Source organism: Chiloscyllium punctatum, chromosome 16 (assembly GCF_047496795.1).
Source record: "Chiloscyllium punctatum isolate Juve2018m chromosome 16, sChiPun1.3, whole genome shotgun sequence".
Taxonomy (NCBI): Eukaryota; Metazoa; Chordata; class Chondrichthyes; order Orectolobiformes; family Hemiscylliidae; genus Chiloscyllium; species Chiloscyllium punctatum.
The window spans coordinates 72,351,517-72,364,794 of NC_092754.1; the positions used below are offsets into that span (position 1 = coordinate 72,351,517).

General features: G+C 46.6%; 1 long non-coding RNA gene across 1 annotated transcript in view; it reads left to right on the forward strand.

The window, feature by feature from the left end:
• Nucleotides 1-444: 444 nt before the first annotated feature.
• Nucleotides 445-13,278, forward strand: part of LOC140487211 (uncharacterized) — a 58,835-nt gene continuing 46,001 nt past the window's right edge. Inside the window, exons 1-2 of the long non-coding RNA XR_011962763.1 lie at nt 445-573; nt 4,476-4,604. This is a non-coding gene — a long non-coding RNA (uncharacterized lncRNA). The remainder of the gene's footprint in view (nt 574-4,475; nt 4,605-13,278) is intronic.

The window sequence follows — 13,278 nt, forward strand, 5'->3', positions numbered from 1 at the left end:
GATGTCCTTCTCTAAAGGACAAGTGTTTGGATTTGTTGTACATCAGTAATGGTTTCATATATATTTGTGGACTGTTAATTATTATTTTTAAAATTATTGATTTCAGATGTCTCCTTTTCAGATGGCGGGATTCAATCCTGCCTCCCCTGAACATTAGCTGAGGTTTTGGATACATTCTCTCGCAATAATACCACTCGGCCATTACTTCACCTGCTCACTGGGTGCTCATCCCTGAGCACTGATACCAGGGCATCATGAAGCTAAACCCATTCTTCCGACACAATTGTGTGATCCTGACATCTTCCAGCAATCTGGGACTATTACTTCATATCTCTCCATTTTCCTGATCTCTGTGGGACTCAGTGCCATTCTCCATGTGTAACCCTCACTGCATCTGTTTATTTTCCCATTCTGTCTATTTCTCTGTCTCCTGTAGGTGCTCAGGAAAGTCCTGACTCAATAGCCTTCCCAGCTGCTGGGTGGATCGTCCATCACCTCATTGAATGCAGTTGGTCTGCCAGAGAGAGACAAAGGGAAAGGAGATCTGGAGCCTTTAATAAATCCTGTAGTGAGGTAAGGTCACCCACAGTGCACAGAGCAAAGAGCAATGAGAGGGCTCCAAACATCTGTTAACACAACATGACATAGATACAGTGCTGGAGGGGAGCAGTGTACACACACACATACCCCAGGCTCAATCACCACACCAATGTAAGTTCTGTTATATTGAAACTCACTACAACACTGTATCTGTGGCATGTCTTGTGGTCCAGTGTCTTCAATAATTTTTAATTCCTATAACAAATCCTATCGCTGTAACCTCCTCCCTTCCCGATAGTCCCTCCACATATTTGAAATGTGCTGCATTCCAGACTACCATCCCTATCCCCATAACGTGGTTCAGTGTCTACAACATGCCTTATCTCGGTAGTCTCCTCCTCCAATAAGGTAAAAACAAGGACTGCAGATGCTGGAAACCAGAGTGTAGATGAGAGTGGTGCTGGAAAAGCACGGCAGGTCAGGCAGCATCCGAGGAGCAGGAAAATCGAACAGCAAAAGCCCTTGATCAGGAACAGAGGCCGGGAGCCTGCAGAGTGGGGAGATAAATGAGAGGGGGGTGGGGATGGGGAGAAAGTAGCATAGAGTACAATAGGTGAATGGGGGTGGGGATGGGGGTGATAGGTCAGAGAGGAGGATGGGGAAGGTAGCAAAGCGTACAATAGGTGAATGGGGGAGGGGATGGGGTGATAGGTCAGAGAGGAGGGTGGAGTGGATCGGTGGGAAGGGAGAGAGGCCATTAGGACAGGTCATGAGGGCGGGGCTGAGCTGGAAGGCTGGAGGTGGGGTGAGATGGGGGAAGGGGAAATGAGGAAACTGGTGAAGTCCACATTGATGCCCTGGGGTTGAAGTGTTCCGAGGCGGAAGGTGAGGCGTTCTTCCTCCAGGCGTCGGGTGGTAAGGAAGTGGCGGTGGAGGAAGCCCAGGACCTGCATGTCCTTGGCAGAGTGGGAGGGGGAGTTGAAATGTTGGGTCACAGGGCGGTGCGGTTGATTGGTGCGGATGTACCAGAGATGTTCCCTAGAGTGCTCTGCAAGGAGGTGTCCAGTCTCCCCAATGTAGACAAGACTGCATAGGGAGCAATGGATACAATAAATGATATTGATGGACGTGCAGGTAAAACTTTGGATGTGGAAGGCTCCTTTGGGGCCTTAGATGGTGGTGAGGGGAGAGGTGTGGGCGCAGGTTTTGCAATCCCTAAAGTGGCAGGAGAAGGTGCCAGGAAGGGAGGGTGGGTTTTTCGGGGGCGTGGAACTGACCAGGTAGTCATGGAGGGAATGGTCTTTGCGGAAAGTGGAGAGGGGTGGGGAGGGAAATATATCCCTGGTGGTGGGGTCCGTTTGGAGGTGGCGGAAATGGCAGCGGATAATTTGGTTTATGCGAAGGTTGGTAGGGTGGAAGGTGAGCACCAGGGGCGTTCTGTCCTTGTTACGGTTGGAGGGGTGGGGTCTGAGGGCGGAGGTGCGGGATGTGGATGAGATGCGTTGGAGGGCATCTTTAACCACGTGGGAAGGGAAATTGCGGTCTCTAAAGAAGGAGGACACCTGGTGTGTTCTGTGGTGGAACTGATCCTCCTGGGAGCAGATACGGCAAAGGTGGAGGAGTTGGGAATACGGGATGGCATTTTTGCAAGAGATAGGGTGGGAAGAGGTGTAATCCAGGTAGCTGTGGGAGTCAGTGGGTTTGTAAAAAATGTCAGTGTCAAGTCGGTTGTCATTAATGGGGATGGAGAGGTCCAGGAAGGGAAGGGAGGTGTCAGAGATGGTCCAGGTAAATTTAAGGTCAGGGTGGAATATGTTGGTGAAGTTGATGAATTGCTCAAACTCCTCGCGGGAGCACGAGGTGGCGCCAATGCAGTCATCATTGTAGCGGAGGAAGAGGTGGGGAGTGGTGCCGGTATAATTACGGAAGATGGACTGTTCTCCGTAGCCAACAAAGAGACAGGCAGAGCTGGGGCCCATACGGGTGCTAATGGCTACCCCTTTGGTCTGGAGGAAGTGGGAGGATTCAAAGGAAAAATTGTTAAGGGTGAGGACAAGTTCAGCCAACCGAATGAGAGTCTCGGTGGAATGGTACTGTTGTGGACGTCGGGAGATGAAGAAACAGAGGGCTTCGAGGTCCTGGTCATGGTGGATGGAGGTGTAGAGGGATTGGATATTCATGGTGAAGGTGAGGCGTTGGTGGGCCAGGGAAATGGAAGTTTTGGAGGAGTGGAGGGTGTGAGTGGTGTCTCAAACGAATGTGGGTAGTTCCTGGACTAGGGGGGACAGGACAATGTCGAGGTAGGGAGACATGAGTTCGGTGGGGTAGGAGCATGCTGAGACAATGGGGCAGTTGGGGTGGTTAGACTTGTAGAACCGGGCAGTGGGGGATCCCGGACAATGAGGTTGGAAGCTGTGGGTGGGAGATCTCCTCCTGAGGTGATGAGGTTCTGTCTGCTCTGGGAGATGACGGTTTGGTGATGGGAGGTGGGTCGTGGGAGAGGGGGTGGTAGGAGGAGGTGTCTTTGAGTTGGCATCATGGCTTCAGTGGTGAAAAGGTCAGTGCACCAGACTCCCACTGCACCCCCTTTATCTGCTGGTTTGATGGTGAGGTCGGTATTGGAGCAGAGGAAGTGGAGGGCTGCCCGTTGTGAGGGTGAGAGGTTGGAGTGGGGGAGGGGGAGATAGGTTGAGGCGGTTAATGTCTCGGTGGAAGTTGGAAATGAAGAAATCAAAGGCAGGTAATAGGCCAGTGCAGGGTGTCCAGGTGGATGGAGTGTATTGGAGGACAGCAAAGGGGTCCTCCGAAAATAGGCGGGAGTCTTCATTGTAAAAGTAAGCTCTGAGGCGGAGGTGGTGGAAGAAGTGTTCGATGTCACGGTGTGTATTAAATTCATTGATGTGTGGACGGAGGGGGATAAAGGTGAGGCCTTTGCTGAGGACTGATCATTCATCCTCAGTGAGGGGGAGGTCAGGGGGAATGGTGAAAACTCGGCAGGACTGGGAGCTGGGACCAGGCGTAGGTGTGGAGCTGGGGGAGGGAACTGAGCCTGTAACTGGAGTGGGTGTGGTGTTAGGGGGGATGGGGATGGAGTCATGAGCAGGGGTGGGGTTCCCCTCAGGGTTCTGGGGGCAGGGATGGTGACGGTGGGGCGTGGTGGGGTATCAGCAGAATGCAGGTGAGTGGCGTTGGTGTGGGCGGAAGTGGTGGCAAACACGGCAGTGGGGGGGGGGGCGTGGAAGTCACTGAGTGTGTGACATCAGCGATGATGTGACGGGCGGAAGTGATGTCACTTGTGGTGTATGAGGAATTGTGAGGGACTGAAATGGCATTTACTTTATTTTAACCAATAATTTCCTGTCACAAATCTGTTTGACAATGTCATTTTTAATTAAACTCAGTCCCTGACTGTTTCTTTCTTTTGGTCTTCATCCACATCTCCATGGTGTTCCAATATTTCAACCTTTCTCTTTGGACTTGGGAATTTCCATTCACCTCAGACCTGTCCCCCTCCTCATCTGTGTCCATTTATAGCACACTGCATAATCCTGGTACCACAGGAGCCTATCCCAATACAATAGCTCAGTCCTCCCTGAGTACTGGTAGCAGTGCTCACTGGTCAGAACCACTTCTGATGATACCATTGTGTGATCCTGATACATTCCTGCACTCTGCTGATATCACACTGTCTCTGTCCATGTGGTATTCCTCACTGTGAGGGTCTAATTGCTGCCTCTGTCAGTGTCTCTCACTCTTGCAGCTACTCCAGATCCTGAGCCAACAGCATTCTCCACTCCAGAGGGAAGCAACTGCACAGGCCATGGATGGAGACTGGGAATTTCCATATCTCTGTGGGACTCAGTGCCATTCTCCATGTGAAGCCTTCATTGCAGCAGTGTAATTTACCATTCTGTCTATTTCTCTGTCTCCTGTAGGTATTCCTGATGGCCCTGACTCAGCAGAATTCCCAATTCCTGAATCGTCCATCACCACATTGAAGACGGTTTGTCAGCCAGAGAGAGATGGAGAGGGAGATCTGGAGCCTTCAGTAAATCCTGCAGCCGGTAAGATCATTCACAGTAAACAGCACAGGGAGGAGTTCATGGGCTTTAATTCAGACCCTGAGGGCATGAGGTCAGAACAATGCTGGGCAAGGAACATGAGAAAATTCTCAGGCTTCATTGTCACCATCATGTCTGTAAATTCAACTGTTCCACAGAACCCTCCCTATGTCTGTCAGTTTCTCCATTGTCTGTTTCATAAATACCACTTTCCCTATCTCTATGAGCCCCAACAATCCTGCCTATCCCTGTAAGCTCCTCCGACCAGTACAACTCTCCAAGTTTCTGCCTTTGCCTTTAGTGCCGGGTTCTGTCACATCTCTCCTTAACTGAAGAAAAACAACTCTTCAGTTCCTTAAGCCATCCAGGTCAGTGTCGTCCTTTCCAGACCTGAGAAACCTCCCTGTCTTTGTGACTGTTTTGAACTCCTACTACCTTCATGATCTCTGTAACCTTCCCGTCACGACAACAAAAAAGCTCTGTACCTCAGTAACCTCCTCCAGCTGTTAGACTCCTCCTTGTCTCTGGGCACAGTGCAGAGTGACCCTGCTTCTCTCATAAATTAGTTTCTCCATTTCTAATGATGACTATGAACTCTTCCTGTCTCTAAAACGCACTCAGTCTGTGTAAACTCTGCTGGTCCCCATTGATGGAATTTCCTTCGGTAACTACAAATCTTTATACCTTAAATCTCCTCCAGACGTGACCACACAGTTTATTTCTATAACCTCCATGAGTGATAGAGTCATAACGATGTACAATTTGGAAACTCGCCCTTCGGTCCAACCCGTCCATGCCGACCAGATATCCCAACCCAATCTCGTCCCACCTGCCAGCACCTGTCCCATATCCCTCCAAACCCTTCCTATTCATATACCCATCCAAATGCCTCTTAAATGTTGTAATTGTACCAGCCTCCACCACATCCTCTGGCAGCTCATTCCATACACGTACCACCCTCTGTGTAAAGGTTGCCTCTTGGGTCTCTTTTATATACTTTCCCCTCTCACCATAAACCTATGCCCTCTATTTCTGGACTCCCTGACCCCAAGGGAAAAGACTTTGTTTACTTATCCTATCCATACCCCTCATAATTTTGTAAACTTCTGTAAGGTCACCCCTCAGCCTCCGACGCTCCAGTGAAAAGAGCCCCGGCCTGTTCAGCCTCTCCCTGTAGCTCATATCCTCAAACCCTGGCAACATCCTTGTAAATCTTTTCTGAACCATTTCAAGTTTTACAAACCTTTCCGATAGGAAGTCTACCAAAATTGCATGCAATATTCCAACAGTGGCCGAATCAATGTCCTGTACAGCCGCAACATGACCTCCCAACTCCTGTACTCAACACTCTGACCAATAAAGGAAAGCATACCAAATGCCGCCTTCACTATCCTGACTACCTGTGACTCCTCATTCAAGGAACTATGAACCCACACTCCAAGGTCTCTTTGTTCAGCCACACACCCTAGGACCTTACCATTAAGTGTATAAGTCCTGCTAAGATTTGCTTTCCTAAAATGCAGCACCTTGCATATATCTGAACTTAACTCCATCTGCGAGCTCTCAGCCCATTGGCTCAGCTGGTTCAGATCCTGTTGTAATCTGAGGGAACATTCTTCGCTGTCCACTCCACCTCCTCCAATTTTGGTGTCATCTGCAAACTTACTAACTGTACCTCTTCTGCTTACATCCGAATCATTTATGTAAATGACAAAAAGTAGAGGACCCAGCAACGATCCTTGTGGCACTCCACTGGTCACAGGCCTCCAGTCTGAAAAACAACCCTCCACCACCACCCTCTGTCTTTTACCTTTGAGCCAGTTCTGTATCCAAATGGCTAGATCTCCCTGTATTCCATGAGTTCTAACCTTGCTAATCAGTCTCCCATGGGGAGCCTTGTTGATTGCCTTACTGAAGTCCATATAGATCACATCTATCACTCTGCCCTCCTCAATCTTTTTTTTTACTTCTTCAAAAAACTCAATCAAGTTTATGACACATGATTTCCCACACACAAAGCCTTGTTGACTACCCCTAATCAGTCCTTGCCTTTCCAAATACATGTCCATCCTGTCCCTCAGGATTCCCTCCAACAACTTGCCCACCGCCGAGGTCAGGCTCACTGGTCTGTCGTTCCCTGGCTTGTCTTTACCACCCTTCTTAAACAGTGGCACCACTTTTGCCAACCTCCAGTCTTCTGGCACCTCACCTGTGACTATTGATGATACAAATATCACAGCAAGAGGCCCAGCAATCACTTCTCTAGCTTCCCACAGAGTTCTCGGGTTCACCTGATCAGTTCCTGGGGATTTGTTCACCTTTAACCATTTCAAGACATCCAGCACTTCCTCCTCTGTAATCTGGACGTTTTGCAAGATGTCACCATCTCTTTCTCTACAGTCTATATCTTCCATATGCTTTTCCACAATAAATACTGATGCAAAATATTCATTTAGTATCTCCCCCATTTTCTGTGGCTGCACAAAAAGGCCGCCTTGCTGATCTTTGTGCGGCCCTATTCTCTCCCTAGTTACCCTTTTTTTCTTAATATATTTTTTAAAAACCCTTTGCATTCTCCTTAATTCTATTTGTCAGACCTATCTCATGTCCGCATTTGCCCTCCTGATTTCCCTCTTAAGTATACTCCTACTTCCTTTATACTCTTCTAAGGATTCACTTGATCTATCCTGTCTATACCTGACATATGCTTCCTTCTTTTTCTGAACCAAACACTCAATTTCTTTAGTCATCCAGGATTCTCTCCACTTACCAGTCTTCCCTTTCACCCTGACAGGAATATACTTTCTCTGGACTCTTGTTATCTTATTTCTGAAGGCTTCCCATTCTCCAGCCGTCCTTTACCTTCGAACATCTGCCGCCAATCGGCTTTCAAAAGTTCTTGCTTCATACCATCAAAATTGGCCTTTCTCCAATTTAGAACATCAACTTTTAGATCTGGTCTATCCTTTTCCATCACGATTTTAAAACAAATAGAATTATGGTCGCTGGCCCCAAAGTGCTCCCCCACTGACCCCTCAGTCACCTGCCCTGCCTTATTTGCCAAGAGTAGGTCAAGTTTTGCACCTTTTCTAGTAGGTACATCCATATACTGAATCAGAAAATTATCTTCTACACACTTAAAAAAAATCCTCTCCATCTAAACTTTTAACACTATGGCAGTCCCAGCCGATGTTTGGAAAGTTAAAATCCCCTCCCATACCTACCCTATTATTCTTACAGATAGCTGAGATCTCCTTAGAAGTTTGTTTGGCAATTTCCCTTTGACTGTTGGAGGGTCTGTAATACAATCCTAATAAGGTGATCATCCCTTTTTATTTCTCAGTTCCACCCAAATAACTTCCCTGGATGTATTTCTGGGAATATCCTCCCTCAGCTCAGCTGTAATGCTATCCCTTATCAAAGATACCACTCCCCCTCCTCTCTTGCCTCCCTTTCTATCGTTCCTGTAGCATTTGTATCCTGGAACATTAAGCTGCCAGTCCTGCCCACCCCTGAGCCATGTTTCTGTAATTGCTATGAGATCCCAGTCCCATGTTCCAAACCATGCCCTGAGTTAATCTGCCTTCCCTGTTAGGCCCCTTGCATTGAAATAAATGCAGTTTAATTGATTAATCCTACCTTGTCCCTGCCTGTCCTAACTGTTTGGCTCACTTCTGTTCTCAGTTGTCCCCATCTCAGAACAAGTTCCCAAGATCTTCCCTGTGATTGTTACCACGTCCCATCCCTGCATTCCTCAAAATCCCTGGAAAGTCCTCCCATTCCTAAAGCCCGCCCTATATCTGTCAAGCTGTTCCATCTTCCACAACCCTCCCTATCACTGTAAGACAGCCCCCCCCGTCCCAGTAACTACAGCCCGCTGCATCACTAAATGCCAGTAGTCACTGTGCATCTCTATAAACTTACTATCTATATAACCTCCTTCAGTCTCCACAGCCCTCCCTGTCTCCATAAACTCCTTCAGTCCCCACGACTCTCCCTATCCATGTATCCTGAATCATTCCCCACAAACCTCCCTAACTCCATAAACTCCAAAAGGCCCCACGACCCTCCCTATCTCCATAATCTCATCCAGACCCGATGACCCTCCCGTTCAGAGTAACCTCCTTCAATCCCCATGATCCTCCTGATCTGTGCAACCTCCTTCGGGCCCAACAGCCCTGTAGATCTCTTTGGCCCCTTTCAGGCCCCACAACACTCCCTATCTCCATAATGTTCTTCAGTCACCACTGCAATCTCTATGTCCATAATCTCATACAGTCCCCACATCACTCCCTATCTCCATAATGTTCTTCAGTCACCACTGCAATCTCTATGTCCAAAATCTAATACAGTCCCCACATCATTCCCTCCTTAATTCCAAAACCTCTATTACCTGTTGAACCTGTAATCTCCCTTTTTCAGACTGAGAAACAAGAACTCCCATAACCATTTCTGCTGCCAGTCTGAAACCAAACAGTGTCAGCCTGACAGTAGGTCGGGAGCTGAAATATGTTTGAAATGATATGTCAATATACAATAACTGGACCCTTAGAAACACATTTAATAAAAAGACAATGTGTTTTTGAGCCTGTTGGATTGTATTTTTATTGGTGTGAGTATAAATGGCAGAGTAGATAAGGGTGAAGGAGTGGCTGTACCGAGGATACGGTGTATTTGAATTATCAGAAGCCTTTACACAAGTTTCAATAAGGGCTAAGGAGTAACTTGGTAGAGAATAGGGCACCTTAACTATCAGGAGGTGGGTGAGATATTGGACAAGATAGTGTTGTCAGAAGTTACTGTGGAGAAAGACATGGAAGCTCGGGAACGTGGGGAAATAAATAGTGATGTCTTGGAAAGAATCCTCACCAGAGAAGAGAAAGTGTTGGAGTCTTAAAACAAACAAAGGTCGATCAATCCTCAGTAGCTCATTATGTCTATCCTAGAATATTGTGGGAAGCTAGGGAAGAGGTTGCGGTGTCCCTAACAGAGATATTTATATTATCCACAGACACAATGAGTTACCGGAAGACTGGAAGGTGGCTAATGTTATTCCATCACTTAAGGGTTGCAGGGAAAAGCAAGGAAATTATAGTCCCGTGAGCCCAGTGTTGGGGAAGTTGTTGGAGGAGATTCTGAGAGAAAGGAGCTACATATATTTGGAAAGGCAAGGGCTGATTAGAGATAGTCAGCGCATGGCTTTGTGAGTGGGAAACCGTGTTTCACAAACCGGATTGATTCTTCGAGGAGTTGGCCAAGAGATAGATGAAGGCAGAGCAGTCACCGTTGTCTACATGAGATTTAGTAAAGCATTTGACAAGGTTCCAAGGGATGTAGAACATCTAGTCAAGAGGAAGAAGGAAGCTAACCGAAGGTTGAGGAATCAAGAATCAGAAGCAGGGCTCTAGAGAGTTACATGGGCCAGCACGGTGGCTCAGTGGTTAGCACTGCTGCCTCACAGCACTAGGGACGTGATTTTGATTCCAGCCCCAGGCAATTGTCTGTGTGGAGTTTGCACATTCTCCCCATGTCTGTGTGAGTTTCCAATAGGTGCTCCGGTTTCCACCCACAGCCCAAAGATGTGCAGGTTTGGTGAATCAGCCATGTGTTGTTCAAGAAAGGGAATCGAGATAATCCTGGGAATCACAGGCCTGTCAGTCTTCTCTCTGTGATGTGCAGATTATTGGAGAGGACTCTGAGAGACAGGATTTGTGATTCCTTGGAAAACCATAGTTTGATTAGAGGAAGTCAGCATGGCTTTGTAAGGGACAGGTCATGACTCACAAATCTTATTGAATCCTTTGAGAATGTGACAAAACACATTTATGGCTCATTGAGAAAGTGCAGAGCATGGGATACAGGGAAACCTGCCTGTCTGGATACAGAATTCCTGGCCCGTAGAAGACAGAGGGTGATGACAGATGGAAATCTTTCAGCCTGGAGCTCAGTGACCAGTGGGTTTCTGCAGAGAGAGGTTACAGGACCTCTGCTCGTTGTGATTTTATGAATGACTTGGATGTGTGAGTGGAAGAGTGGGTTAGTAAGTTTGCCAATGACACGAAGGTTGGTGGAGTAGTGAAGAGTGTGGAGATCTGTTGTAGGTTGCAACGGGACATTGACTGGATGGAGAGCTGGGCTGAGAAGTGGTAGATGGAGTTAAATCAGGAAAAGTGTGAAGTAATTCATTTTGGGAGGTGAGACTTGAATACAGAATACAGGGATAAAGGCAGAATACTGGAAAGTGTGGAGGAACAGATGGATCTTGGATTTCATGACCTGAGACTTTTCAAATTTGCCACCCAAGCTGATAATGTTGGATAGAAGGAATATGTTGTATTCGCTTTCGTTAGCTGCGGAATTGAGTTTTAAAGCGTGAGGTTATGCTACAGCTCTATGCAGCCCTGTTTAGATCCATTTGGAATATTGTGTTCAGATTTCGTCCCTTCATTTCAGGAAGGATATGAAAGCTTTAGAGAGGGTAAAGAGGAGATTTACCAGGATGCTGCCTGTACTGAAGGGCATGTCTTTTGAAGAAAGGTTGAGGAAACTAAGGCTTTTCTCATTGGAGTGAAGAAGAGTGCACTGTGACTTGGAAGAGGTGAACAAGATGGTGTGAGGCATAGATAGATTGAGTAGTGAGAGACCTCTTTATTCCATGGCATACATGGTACCAGGGGCATAATTTGAGGGTGATTGGAGGTTGGGTAAGGGGAGAATTCAGATGTAGGTCCTTTACACAGAGAATGATAGGTGGGTGGAACGGGACATTTTAACAGACTCTTGGATAGGCACATGGATGATAACAAAATGAAGGATATGTCGGTTAGTTTGATCTGACAGTCGGGTAAAAGATGTGCATGCCATCGTGGCCGAATGGTCTTGTGCTGTACTGTTCTGTGTTCTACGATCCGTATGGTAAACTGGGTAATATGTTCAGATCAATGTAGAAGGATATGGCATTCAGGAGGAGCTATTCAACTGGATACAAAATTGGGCTGGATGGTAGGAGACAGAGGCTGATGGGAGACATATTGCCTTTCTGACTGGAGACATGTGACCAGCGGTGGAGTCGGTCTCCTGGTGTTTGTCATTTTGATAAATGGTTTGGATGGGAATATTGGTTTTGTGGTAAGTAAGCTTCTTGGTTGACACTGAAATTGGTGGTAAACTGGACAGTGAAGAAGGTTATCTGTGATACAACAGGATGGACAGTACTGCTGGGATAGTGGGCTGAAGAATAGCAGATGGAGTTTAATTAGATAAAGGTGAGGTGTTCCATTTTAGTGAAACAAACCAGGGTGGGACTTGTACAGTTAATGTTTGGGCCCTGGGTAGTGTTGTCAGTCAGAGACCCAGGAATGCAGGTAGACCGTTCTTTGAAAGTGGTGTCACAGGTAGACAGGCTAGTGAAGCAGGTGTTTGGGATGGTTACCTTCTTTGGGCAGAGCATTGAGAGTAAAAGTTGGGACGTCATGTTGTAGCTGTACAGGACATTGGTGAGGCCACCATAAAAGCATTGTTGACCAGTAGGAAGTACTCATCTGGTTCACTTACGTCCTTGAGAGAAGAACATCTGACATTCTAACCTGGTCTGTCCTGGACGTGACACCAGACCCACAGCAATATGGTAGACTCTGTGCTATACTCTGGGTAATTAGCAGTGATACCCTCATCCCATGAATGAATAAAAAAAATACCTATGTCCCTCCCAACCTCTGTAAACCCCTCCAGCTGCAGCAATCCGTACTGGCTTTGTAACACCGTTCAGACCCTGACCACTCTCTGTAACACTCTCACCACCTCCAGCACCTTCAGCTCTCCCAGTTCCTTTTGTGACATAAAACCTTGAGAATTATTCCCTCTTCCATCTGACCTCCTCCTGTGAGCAGACCCTTTGCAATCCCTTTAAAACTTACTCCTAAAACTTTCTCTCACTTCAGGATTTTAAGTACTTTTTGGTGATCCTCTAAGCCCGATAATCTAATATGATCCTTTTTACTTGAGTGAGGGACCGATGGGGATTTCTTGCTGAGGATTTGGCTGTTTCAATGGAATGTCCTTTTGTTGATGTTTTACACTGCTCCTTCAAATGTTTTCCACTGTTCATTGACAGGCACATATTTCAGTCTGTTTAGCCTGTTTACCTTGGTCAGTTCTCTCAAACTTATGTAATTGGTTATTTTTGTTTCTAGTTGTAGCTTGTCCTTTCTGTGATTCACTTTAAAACTTTATATTATTTTAAACTGCACTTTATCACAATTTCCATGAGGATCTCTCCAGGTGACATGACTCATTCACTCAGTTTCATCACACAATGGTCGCTCTGAGATAGTTATGTCCCTAGCCAGTTGCACAATTTATTCAAAGCAACACTGAAAGTTCTCTGAAGTCCTCTTCCAATATCACTGTTGTCAGTGTGACAGTCCCAGATATTGTGAATATTGAAGTTTCCGAAAATTATCACAATGTGTTTGTTTAAAAATTCCAATCAGTTCCTGTGTAATGCAGTGATGAGCAATGAAATGCTGTTCGGTGGCTAAAACTGTTCTGCTGCTTGTGTCCTTAGCAAGTAGTAGCCAGAATTTACATTCAGACTGAATCTACTTCATGACCTGAGGTCAAATGATTTCACTGTAATGTCTTTCTTACCCATTATTGTTAGCCTCAGTTTGCCTCA